This window comes from Zeus faber (genome assembly GCF_960531495.2).
Source record: "Zeus faber genome assembly, chromosome: 13".
NCBI lineage: Eukaryota > Metazoa > Chordata > Actinopteri > Zeiformes > Zeidae > Zeus > Zeus faber.
The window spans coordinates 822,116-834,099 of NC_137198.1; the positions used below are offsets into that span (position 1 = coordinate 822,116).

The window sequence follows — 11,984 nt, forward strand, 5'->3', positions numbered from 1 at the left end:
GTTCTGGGGTCATTTCTGAGGCTGTGTTTTTGCAGCATGTGTCCACTACGCTCTCCATTGTCTTATTTTACTTCAGTTTACTTCAACTCGAACCGCCGAGCGTCTTTGTTGATGCAGTTTGGAAGGTGAAGTCACTGAGACTGTTCTCTTTGACATTTTCATTCTATGGGCCATTCTGCAGTTTTTTTGACGGAGGCTCCTGCAATTTGGGCACCGGCTATTTGGTCTCTTTAGAGTTTATGCGTTGACCTCGGATACAAGTGGTTTCCAAATGTCAGCCGTGCCATAGATTCCAGCTTTGTGAAGCTCACATTTTTATTGAAACGGTGTCACATTGGAGCTGATTCAATGGCGTGGTCACCATTGAGACTGTACTTTCATGGAATTTATCCACCTGGTTTATGCTTCTGCGTAGGTAGACATACACATCTCTGTGGAGCTACGCAGTGAAGGGTGTTATGGGTAATTGCAGGTCACAGAGGTGCCAACGCACTCACCTCCCAAGCCGCCAACAACGTGTCGCGGCCCTGCACATCAAACAAGCTGATTGGTTGAATTGTCTCAACTTCCTATCAGGAGGTCGGCTCCAAACGGAAAAGAAACAGTAGCAGATAGAAGAGAGCTTTGCGGCCAAGGTTCAAAAGTGGATTTCTATTTGCATATCCATATTTTTGTGTTTTCAAATAATGTTTGGAAAAAATAAATAAATAAATAAACGGATTTCTTCTGTTTTCTGTGCGTTGGGTTTCACTGAATGTGACACTGCCCCCCAGTGGACACATGCTGTTGTACGCTAAATTCGTAAAAGTATAAAAGCAAACAGCCACGTGAATATCTCCCAACGACTCCGGTGCACGCTCGCTGACACGCAGACGGAGAAGCAGAATCCAGCCTTGTGTCCGTCGCCCACGGAGCCTCTGCGCTGATGCACTTTGTCCGTTTTTGGCAGATGCTGTCATGGTTTTTCAGGGTGTTCCCCTTGGCACGTGAACTAATTCTGCAGGTTTTGTGACCGATGCACCTGTCATTCGGGCAGAGACTACTTGCCCTGTTTGGAACTCTGTCAGCTGGATCACGTTGCTGACATCAACATGCTAAGTGAATCGTGACACAATGTGCAAATTGGCAATAAACATAATGTGACTCAGCATTACAGCTGAATTGAAATTGTGATTTAGCTTTCTTTTCTTCTGCTATTTTGTCCCAATATATATATATATATATATATATATATATGTGCTTTATTACATTTACCTGCGAAGCAACTTTAGTTAAAGCATAACACATGAATACCGGAATTTCCCTCCGGAGATGAATAAAGTGTAATCTCAAATGTAGTCGTAGTGGAACCGTCACGGTGTTAGTCAGCAAGGCCTACAATTAAAACAAGCAACATCGGTAGTACAGGTATAACAAATGGTAGAGATAAACTTATTGAAAACAAATTTGTTTTAGAATCAAGTCCTCGAATCAAACCTAATACTGCGCTGCATGTTAAACATTCAGCACGATGTGATTTGCGTGACAGAGGGAGCGGCCGTGGAAATAAATAGCAGGCTAAAAGTGTTTGTCATTTGTGTTTGTCCATGAACGTGAGCGCGCCACGGAAAGTTATCGCAATTTTAAGAGCCGTAATCAGCTTTAATGAGCCTCTCAACGACTCACGCCCGGCTCTCCGACCCGGCGGGGAAAAGACGAACTGGGAAAAGTTGCGTGGATGACGGCTTCCTGACTGACAGCCCTGGATATTTTTGTCACGTCAGATTAATGCCTGTCAATCAGCACAGAATCCAGGGAGAGAGGGTTTGCTGTTAGGTTTCCAGAGTGATCTATGAACAACAACAACAGCCACAGCGGATGAGATCACATCACAAGATGACAGCCAGACAGAGGCAGCACTGGAGCCCTCCCTGCCTCCTTGAGAGACAACCAACCTGATTAGTTGGTGTTTTCCATCCTTTTTGACAATGCAAGCTGCATTGAACCGGTCTTATAATAATGGCATGAAAACACAAATGAATTATTTTTAGTTTGGGTAATAACCAGGGAGCTTAGCACCCTTGCCTAAAAGTGAAGCCCTGGAGAAAATAAAGTCACTGTAACAAGAAGAAACCTCTCGTTCTCTTTCCTGTGGGTATTCGACGTAGACAGATTTTGAGACTCCACTGTCAAAACGTTGTTTCTGGTTCATTCTCAGGTGGCAGGGTTCCTCTCTCTCTCCCACAGGAAACTGAAGTGGAAAAGGGTTTGACATTTTTTTCACAATTTAATAAAAGCCCCAAACTGGTTGAAATGTTTCCCCCTTAACTCAGATGTGCCACACACCATCTCAAAGGACCGTTTTCAATATTTATGATTAAACTTGTTTATGTTTCGAATGTTTTGATTAAAAATTTTGAATTAGAAACTGTATAATAATAATATTAATAATATTCCAGTTTTGACTTTCATGTGAGGGACACAGACTGTAAAAGAAATGCATTTATATATATTTTATTCTTAAGTTAATTTTTAACAGGATGTGTCAGATCTCTCCAGTTGTGCTCCCCAGGGCTCGTCTCTTGAGGTAACAGCTGGATCCCGGCCCAGCCGGCCTCTCCACCCTCAACACAACAAAAGTAAATAAAAACACACAACATTTGAAAAACAACTGACTTAGTGTTCCACCTGGTTCGGAGGCTTTGCTGAGGAAGACTGATCAGTTCAACTACGAATGGCAAATGTAATTCATTTCAAATGTCTTTTGGCAAATGGCATAAAGTAATAAAAAAGTAAAAAAGTTTCAATGTAAACGTCCCTCAACCATGACAAGAACAGTGAGCGTGGGAGCAGCGAAGGTACTTTGAGAATACCGGGGTGAACACCACCCACCGGTGTGTCCGCGGAGGGATGATACCAGACAGCGTCTCGGCGGCTCGGCAGCTCAGCAGCTCTGGGTCTCAGCGTCTTGGCATCTCTGGGGCCCGGCGTCTCGGCGTCTGTGGGGCTCGGCCTCTCGGCATCTGGGCGTCTCGGCATCTCTGGGGCGCGGCATCTCGGCATCTGGGCGTCTCGGCGTCTCTGGGGCTCGGCGTCTCGGCGTCTCTGGGGCTCGGCGTCTCGGCGTCTCTGGGGCGCGGAATCTCAGCATCTCGGCCTCTCGCAGTCTCTGGGCCTCGGTGTCTCAGCGTCTTGGTGTCTCTGGGGCTCGGCGTCTCGGTGTCTCTGGGGCTTGGCGTCTCGGCATCTCGGTATCTCGGCATCTCGGAGTCTCTGGGGCTCAGCGTCTCAGCGTCTCTGTGGCTCGGCGTCTCTGGGGCTCGGCGGCTCGGTGTCTCAGCGTCTTGGTGTCTCTGGGTCTCGCCATCTCTGGGGCGCGGCATCTTGGCGTCTCGGCGTCTCTGGGGCTCGGCGTCTCAGCGTCTCGGCGTCTCTGGGGCGCGGCATCTCGGCCTCTCGCCGTCTCTGGGGCTCGCCGTCTCGGCGTCTCAGCATCTCTGGGGCTCGGCCTCTCGGCGTCTCAGCGTCTCAGTGTCTCTGGGGCTCGGCGGCTCGGTGTCTCAGCATCTCGGCGTCTCTGGGGCTCAGCGTCTCGGCGGCTCGGTGTCTCAGTGTCTTGGTGTCTCTGGGGCTCGGCATCTCGGCATCTTGGCATCTCTGGGGCGCGGCATCTCGGCATCTTGGCGTCTCTGGGGCTCGGCGGCTCGGTGTCTCAGCGTTTTGGTGTCTCTGGGTCTCGGCGTCTCTGGGGCGCGGCATCTCGGCGTCTCTGGGGCTCGGCATCTCAGTCTCTCGGCGTCTCCGGGGCTCGGTGTCTCTGGGGCTCGGCGTCTCGGCGGCTTGGTGTCTCAGCGTCTTGGTGTCTCTGGGGCTCGGCGTCTCGGCGTCTCTGGGGCTCGGCGTCTCGGCATCTCTGGGGCTCGGCGTCTCTGGGATTGGCGTCTCGGCATCTCGGCGTCTCTGGGGCTCGGCGTCTCAGCGTCGGTGGGGCTCGGCCTCTCGGCGTCTCGGCCTCTCGCCGTCTCAGCGTCTCGGCGTCTCTGGCGTTAGGCATCTCTGGGGCTCGCCGTCTCAGCGTCGGTGGGGCTCGGCCTCTCGGCGTCTCGGCCTCTCGCCGTCTCAGCGTCTCGGCGTCTCTGGCGTTAGGCATCTCTGGGGCTCGGCATCTCAGCGTCTCTGGGGCTCGGTCTCTCGGCGTCTCTGGGGCTCGGCATCTCAGCGTCTCTGGGGCTCGGTCTCTCGGCGTCTCTGGGGCTCGGCGTCTCGGCGGCTCGGTGTCTCAGCGTCTTGGTGTCTCTGGGAATCGGCGTCTCGGCGTCTCTGGGGCTCGGCGGCTCGGTGTCTCAGCGTCTTGGTGTCTCTGGGGCTCGGCGTCTCGGCGTCTCTGGGGCTCGGCGTCTCGGCATCTCTGGGGCTCGGCGTCTCTGGGATTAGCGTCTCGGCATCTCGGCGTCTCTGGGGCTCGGCGTCTCAGCGTCGGTGGGGCTCGGCCTCTCGGCGTCTCGGCCTCTCGCCGTCTCAGCGTCTCGGCGTCTCTGGCGTTAGGCATCTCTGGGGCTCGGCATCTCAGCGTCTCTGGGGCTCGGTCTCTCGGCGTCTCTGGGGCTCGGCATCTCAGCGTCTCTGGGGCTCGGTCTCTCGGCGTCTCTGGGGCTCGGCGTCTCGGCGGCTCGGTGTCTCAGCGTCTTGGTGTCTCTGGGGCTCGGCGTCTCGGCGTCTCTGGGGCTCGGTCTCTCGGGGTCTCTGGGGCTCGGCGTCTCGGCGGCTCGGTGTCTCAGCGTCTTGGTGTCTCTGGGGTTCGGCGTCTCGGCGTCTCTGGGGCTCTGGTGTCTCAGCGTCTTGGTGTCTCTGGGGCTCGGTGTCTCGGCGTCTCTGGGGCTCGGCGTCTCTGGGGCTCGGCATCTCTGGGGCGCGGCATCTCGGCATCTTGGTGTCTCAGCGTCTCAGGGGCTCGGCTTCTCGGCATCGCGGCGTCTCTGGGGCGCGGCATCTCGGCATCTTGGCGTCTCTGGGGCTCGGCGGCTCGGTGTCTCAGCGTTGAGGTGTCTCTGGGTCTCGGCGTCTCTGGGGCGCGGCATCTCGGCGTCTCTGGGGCTCGGCATCTCAGTCTCTCGGCGTCTCCGGGGCTCGGCGTCTCTGGGGCTCGGCGTCTCGGCGGCTTGGTGTCTCTGGGGCTCGGCGTCTCGGCGTCTCTGGGGCTCGGCGTCTCGGCGTCTCTGGGGTGCGGCATCTCGGCATCTCAGCGTCTCGAAGTCTCTGGGGCTCGGCGTCTCAGCGTCTCGGCATCTTGGCATCTTTCCGTCTCTGGGGTGCAGCATCTCAGCGTCTTGGCGCCTCTGGGGTGCGGCATCTCGGCATCTCAGCCTCTCGCAGTCTCTTGGGCTCGGCGTCTCGGCGTCTCAGCATCTCTGGGGCTCAGCCTTTCGGCGTCTTGGCGTCTCTGGGGCTCGGCGTCTTGGCGTCTCAGCGTCTCTGGGGCTCGGCCTCTCTGCGTCTCGGCGTCTCGGCCTCTCGCTGTCTCAGCGTCTTGGCGTCTCGGCCTCTCGCCGTCTCTGGGGCTCGGTGTCTCAGCGTCCTGGTGTCTCTGGGGCTCGGCGTCTCTGGGGCTCGGCGTCTCGGCATCTCGGCGTCTCAGCGTCTCGGAGTCTCTGGGGCTCGGCGTCTCAGCGTCTCGGCATCTCGGCATCTTGCCGTCTCTGGGGTGCTGCATCTCAGCGTCTTGGCGTCTCTGGGGTGCGGCATCTCAGCATCTCAGCCTCTCGCAGTCTCTGGGGCTCGGCGTCTCGGCGTCTCAGCATCTCTGGGGCTCAGCCTTTCGGCTTCTTGGCGTCTCTGGGGCTCGGCGTCTTGGCGTCTCAGCGTCTCTGGGGCTCGGCCTCTCGCCGTCTCAGCGTCTTGGCGTCTCTGGGGCTCGGCGTCTCGGCGTCTCTGGGGCTCGGCATCTCAGCGTCTCTGGGGCTTGGCCTTTCGGCTCTCTGGGGCTCGGCGTCTCGGCATCTCAGCATCTCTGGGGCTCGGCGTCTCGACGTCTCGGCCTCTCGCCTTCTCAGCGTCTCTGAGGCTCGGCGTCTCGGCGTCTCTGGGGCTCGGCGTCTCGCCATCTGAGTGTCTCTGGGGCTCGGAGGGAAGCGGGTTTGGTCATACACGCTGATGTCTCACCAGCTGTCATTTTGTCAGAACCGCTGCGGACGGCATGATTTTCAAACGATGGATAGGTAGCACAACGACGCTGTTGGTCTGTGACTTGCCTCCGGGGAAACACCTCTCATAAATAAGACAGCCCCCCCGCCTCAGCCAAAACCAGCCTGACGGACTCCTTTCCCTGCAAAACTCACCAGAACGGCACTTCCTCTGTGGCAGAGCGGCGTTCCCGCTCAGGCCGTGTACAGTACATCCGGACAATAAGAAGGAAAAAGCTTTCTAACGGATCCAATCGCTTCACGGACCAGCGGCGCGGATCATGGGCATCATCCTAATGTGCATTTAGTACCAGTTTGTCGAACGCATGCAACTGCGGTTCTAGTTCAGGGAGGAGATGTACATGATGATTTGGCAACGAGGGCTTGGATTCCAGCCGGTAATTGTGAAAACAAATCTGCCCCCTCCCCTCCCCTCCCCTCCCCAAACAACCCCCACCCAACCCCCACCACCACCACCACCTTCCCCCCACACTCAGAGGATATCTTGTTTTACAGTTTTTGAACAGAGGTAATATAATTTGCACCTTTCCTTTGGGTTACGGCACCATTTCATATTCCACACCTCAACTCAAGAAAGGTTTCCAATGAAAGCCAAGCCCCAGGTTCCCCCTTTGACACTTGTTTTGATGTTTACCGGCGCTCCCCTGCCCACCCACACCGGGCCCACCTGCTGGGACACGACTATAGATGGACTTTGACGACTTTGTAATTGAGCGTCATTTGGATTCCTGCCATCAAACTAATGAAGTGGACAGAGAGGATAGCACTGAGGAAAGAATGCAGCGAGGTGAGGAGGAGGAGGAGGAAGAGGAGGAAGAGGAGGAGAAGGAGGAGGAGGGGTAACTAAACCTTCAACCCCCCCCACCCACAAAACAATCTCTAAAAACAAGCATTGGGCGCAGCAGGCCTTTAAAAAACCATCCGTCCTCCGGCTGTAACTGCTCATCACTGCCATTATCTCATGCACAGTGCATCAACATGCTCCCTGCAGCAGCTGACCTCCTACTTCCCTCCGACCGCTGCGTGTCGAGAAAGATAAAATAAAGGAGAAACCGTGAGATGGAGCCTAATTTTGTTCAGTTCTCCAGTTATTTTCTATTTTCAGAGCTAAAATTAAATGTAGTTGCAGAAACAGTGCGGTAAACAGTTTGTGTGGGGAACAGCTGCTGAAATTGGGAGTTTTGGGGAAAAGCTGTGGGATAAATAAGACGCTCTGGGAGCAACATTTAGAAAGAAAGTGTCAGAACAGCTTCCCGCTGAAGACATCCACCAGCTCCCGGTGCCTGCGTGGCGGTGGCTGACGGGCGGAGGCTGGAGTGGATGGTCATCGCTCAGCCTGCCAGGGCAGCGGAGCGGCTCCTCCGTCTCCACCCCAGCGTTGCCAATGGCAGCCGGGGCCGTTAGCGGCGAAGCTGGTCACGGCCGGGCTGTGCACACGTACACTATATAACATTACACTGATCAGCTGCCGTTGTGCAAAACCACTTACAATAATATATATCAGTACGTATAGAAGACATCAACTGGCTGCACATTAGTCTTTGTCAGCAAAGAAATGATCTAGAAATATATAATCACACGTGTGTGATTATACACAGACACGTGTATAATCACGTGTATAATCACGTACATACATCACATATATAGTATGTTTGTTGTGTGTGCCAATTTCTTGACCAATTAAAGAGTTGGACAGTGTCCTGTTCTTGTTCATGTTCTTCTTGTTTTATTTATTTGAATGAATTTGTGTGTGTGTGTATACAGTATATATCACTTTTAGTGGCGCTCAACCTTTTGCTGTGAGGGCTCAACCATTACAACCACCCGCACATCCACCTATCCATCCAACCACCCACCCAGTCCTCAATTTTCCTTCCCTGTTTGTTCCTTATTGGGCTTTCAGGCGGAGGTATAACGACAGGTAGAAGAAGAAGAATCACTTTATTGATCCCCGTGAGAAAATCTGTCTTCAATATGTCACCAGTTCCGTTACTATTTTGGAAGCAGAGTGCACGGGGACCCACTCATCAGCGGGAGTGTGCTACCCTGACGTGCGTGTGTTTAGCGAGGGAGGAAACCCATGTGAGGCCGCAGTCGAACCCACAACCCCCCTGACTGCGAGCAGCCGGGAGCCAGGGAGGCCTCCTGCCGCTCCATCACAGGGACGACTCTGCTCCCGCTGGTGACTGAGAATCTGAGTTGCATTGCGTTCTGCGTCTTGTGCTCGTTCTTTCGCTACAAAGCCACATTTTTCCTGTGAAAGAGGATGAATTCCTGCGGACAAAGTGAGAAGTCGTTTTTCGGTGTGTCACGCCCATGCGCTCTGCTGAAACCATTGAAACCCCCATTACTAATAATCAGCAGCTCACTCATGAGCTCGGGCGGTTTTTCCTGGAAGCAGGAGGAATAATGGTGTGATTTTTGTGTCTTAGCACAGACATCCATCACACAGTATGGGCCGGAAATTTTAATTGATGGATCTCCGGCTCACATCTCCATTTGAGCATATTTTAATTGAAGTGACTTTCATGCAAAAATAATTGCTGTGCGGAGTAGCCCATTAGCTGAATAAAAATGAATGCTTTTGGAATATGAATTTTTCTCATATGATCATAAGTCATTGCTACTCCAGTAAATCTGATAACTTGTGATGTAATAGAGCTTCTATGGACTGAATAAAGCCATGTTCAATCCACCAGACTGTAAATTATACATATTACAGAACGTACACACAGTCCTGCACGGAGATTTTAATTCCCGCGTGAGTCAACTCTTTAAGTATTCAACGTGATCGCTCATAGCAGCCCATTAACAGGCAGCTAATGAAACATAAAGGCAAATGAAAGGGAAAGATTTGACATATGACATTTTCCACGGCTCCCTGTTGAGACGGCACGATGGGCCGGTGGAGCACACATTTAATGTTTACAGCCCAGTTTCCTCTTCTAGGCATTTTATTTTCCACCGCTGACCACACATATCTCACCTCTGGGAGTGTAAGGGGCATCATTTGGGTGTGGTCAACGGCAAAAATAGTTTTTAGACCAGCAAGCAATGGAACGTCTTTCATGGCAAATGTTGAAAAAAGGGTGTGTGTGATTCAAGATTTTTTTTTTTATTTGTCACATACATATACATACTTCCATACATATATGCAGTGAAATGTAATAAATGTGGGGGTGGTGTGGTTTCAGCAGCCTGTCTTGGCTTTAGGTAGGTGCACCCGGGATCAGGGGGTGGCTGTACGCCTGTTGCTCGTCAGAGAAATCAACGAGCGACATGTAAATCACCCATCTGCTCACGGATTGTTCCATCTTGTCCACTGTCTCCCATAAACTGTTGTGTTTGCAGCATCTCGGCCTGTGTCTCTGTGTTGGAGGACCCTGAAAAGCACCCGGTGCGTTGCAGACAGAACTGCTGCCGTGTTTAATTCTTTCCATTTCGCATTTGAATTAGTCGACGATATACTCGGGTCAGGCTGATGAATAGAAAAACCATCGATAGCCATATTTTTCTATTATTTTGAAATACTTGTTGGAAATGCTTTAAAATGTGGAAATTTGAAATGATGTGGGACCGTTAAGTTGAAGAAAACAGGTGACACATCATTTTGTGGAGCAAAGCACTGAAAAACACTTTTCGGAATTGGTCATTGGCTGGACCTTGACTTTACCCACAATATATATTTTCATTGGTGAACATTCTCAAAAAAGTCTGATTAAGGAGAAAGAACTGTTGCACAATTAGTTTCATAATTTGAACAGACAGTCCCCGACAGCCATTCCTGTTCTGAACTGTCTCCCTGCTTCTTTTGAGGTATTTGTTCTTTACAGGAGTAATCGTAGGAGATTTGAAATGTTCACGCCACTAGAAAACAAAGCAAACATTTATTTTTAGTCCAACTTAAACTGGACGATCAACACTTTGGCGAACCAATGCGGGTTCATGCATTTTAGGATGGAACTAAATGTCATGACGCTGAAGAATTGAGCGTTGGTAATTATTTGAGGTCAAGCTCTTCAGTCCATCAGACTGAGTAGAATGTTGAATGGAGGAAGTTCACTTTCGTCAGGTATTCATAAGTACAAGTTATTTTATTCAAAAGTATGATCTGAACTCAAATTCACAACAACATTTCTTACAAACTTCCCTCTTAAATTTGCGGCCATCGCAGGACTATTTTTATCTTAATAAGAAGAAGAATTTCAGATATGGCACAATTTCCGCTCAGACACTTTCAATGAAAGTGGATATCCAGAGGCGACTCAAGGTTCTAACGTTCATTTCTCAGACTGAAAACAAAACGCAGCTTCTGGGTCCGTCCTGGACGCCCTGTGCGGCATTAACGTCTCCAGGAGCATGAAGTGTCCTTCTACGCCGACGGCCCCTCGTCAGCAGACAGCCCCCCCAACCCCCCCCCCCCCCCCACGCGCTACAATCATGTGGTGACAATGACATCACAGAGAGCAAGGCGGCGAAAAACAGCCCCAACTCAGGAGCATCAACAGAAGTAAAACTGGAGGTGACACAGAAAACGAGTCATCTTCACATCCTGCCAGAATGGAAACAGCTCGGTGATAAGAGTGTCCTCTCGCTAAGTTGCTCACGGCGCACATACACACACACACACACACACACACACACACACACACACACACACACACACACACACACACACACACATACAAACACACACACGCACACCCACACACACATACAAACACACACACACATACAAACACACACACAGTGTGTGTGTGTATGTAATCAGAGAGTAATCTCTCACAACAAGCCTGATAAAATGTATCATCTATACCTTATAGAGTTTTGGGTTTCTGTCACATCCCAAACTCTCCACGAGGATTAATGGAGTGTTATCTTAACAAGGGGTGAGAAGAGCATCACCTTCTGGAAACTATAACTATGATTTCTGGGTTGTTGGAATGTCCAACACACACACATACACACACACACACACACACACACACACACACACACACACACACACACGCGCGCACACACGCGCTCACACACACACACACACACGCTCACACACACACACACACTCAAACACACACACACTCACACACAAACACACACACACACACACACACACACACACTCACTCAAACACACACACACTCCCACACAAACACACTCACACTCACACACACACGCACACACACACACGCACACACACACACACACACACTCACACACAAACACACTCACACACACACACACACACTCACACAAGCTCACACACACACGCACACACACACACACGCTCACACACGCTCACACACACACACTCACACACAGACACAAACACACACACACAGAAACACACACACACACACACGCTCACACACACACTCAAACACACACACACTCACACACAAACACACTCACACACACACACTCACACACACACACACTCAAACACACACACACTCACACACAAACACACACACACACACACACACGCTCACACACACACTCAAACACACACACACTCAAACACACACACACTGACACACAAACACACTCACACACACACACTCACACACACACGCACACACACGCACACACTCACACACAAACACACTCACACACACACACACACTCACACACACTCACACAAGCTCACACACACACGCACACACACACACACGCTCACACACGCTCACACACACACACTCACACGCACACACACACACACACTCACACACAAACACACTCACACACACACACTCACACACACACGCACACACTCACACACAAACACACTCACACACACACACA

At 51.6% G+C, this 11,984-nt stretch overlaps 1 protein-coding gene across 1 annotated transcript in view; it reads left to right on the forward strand.

Moving 5' to 3' along the window:
• Positions 1-11,984, forward strand: part of gfra4a (GDNF family receptor alpha 4a) — a gene marked incomplete at both ends in the record, with an annotated part of 197,551 nt that overhangs the window by 182,693 nt on the left and 2,874 nt on the right. The window lies entirely within an intron of this gene.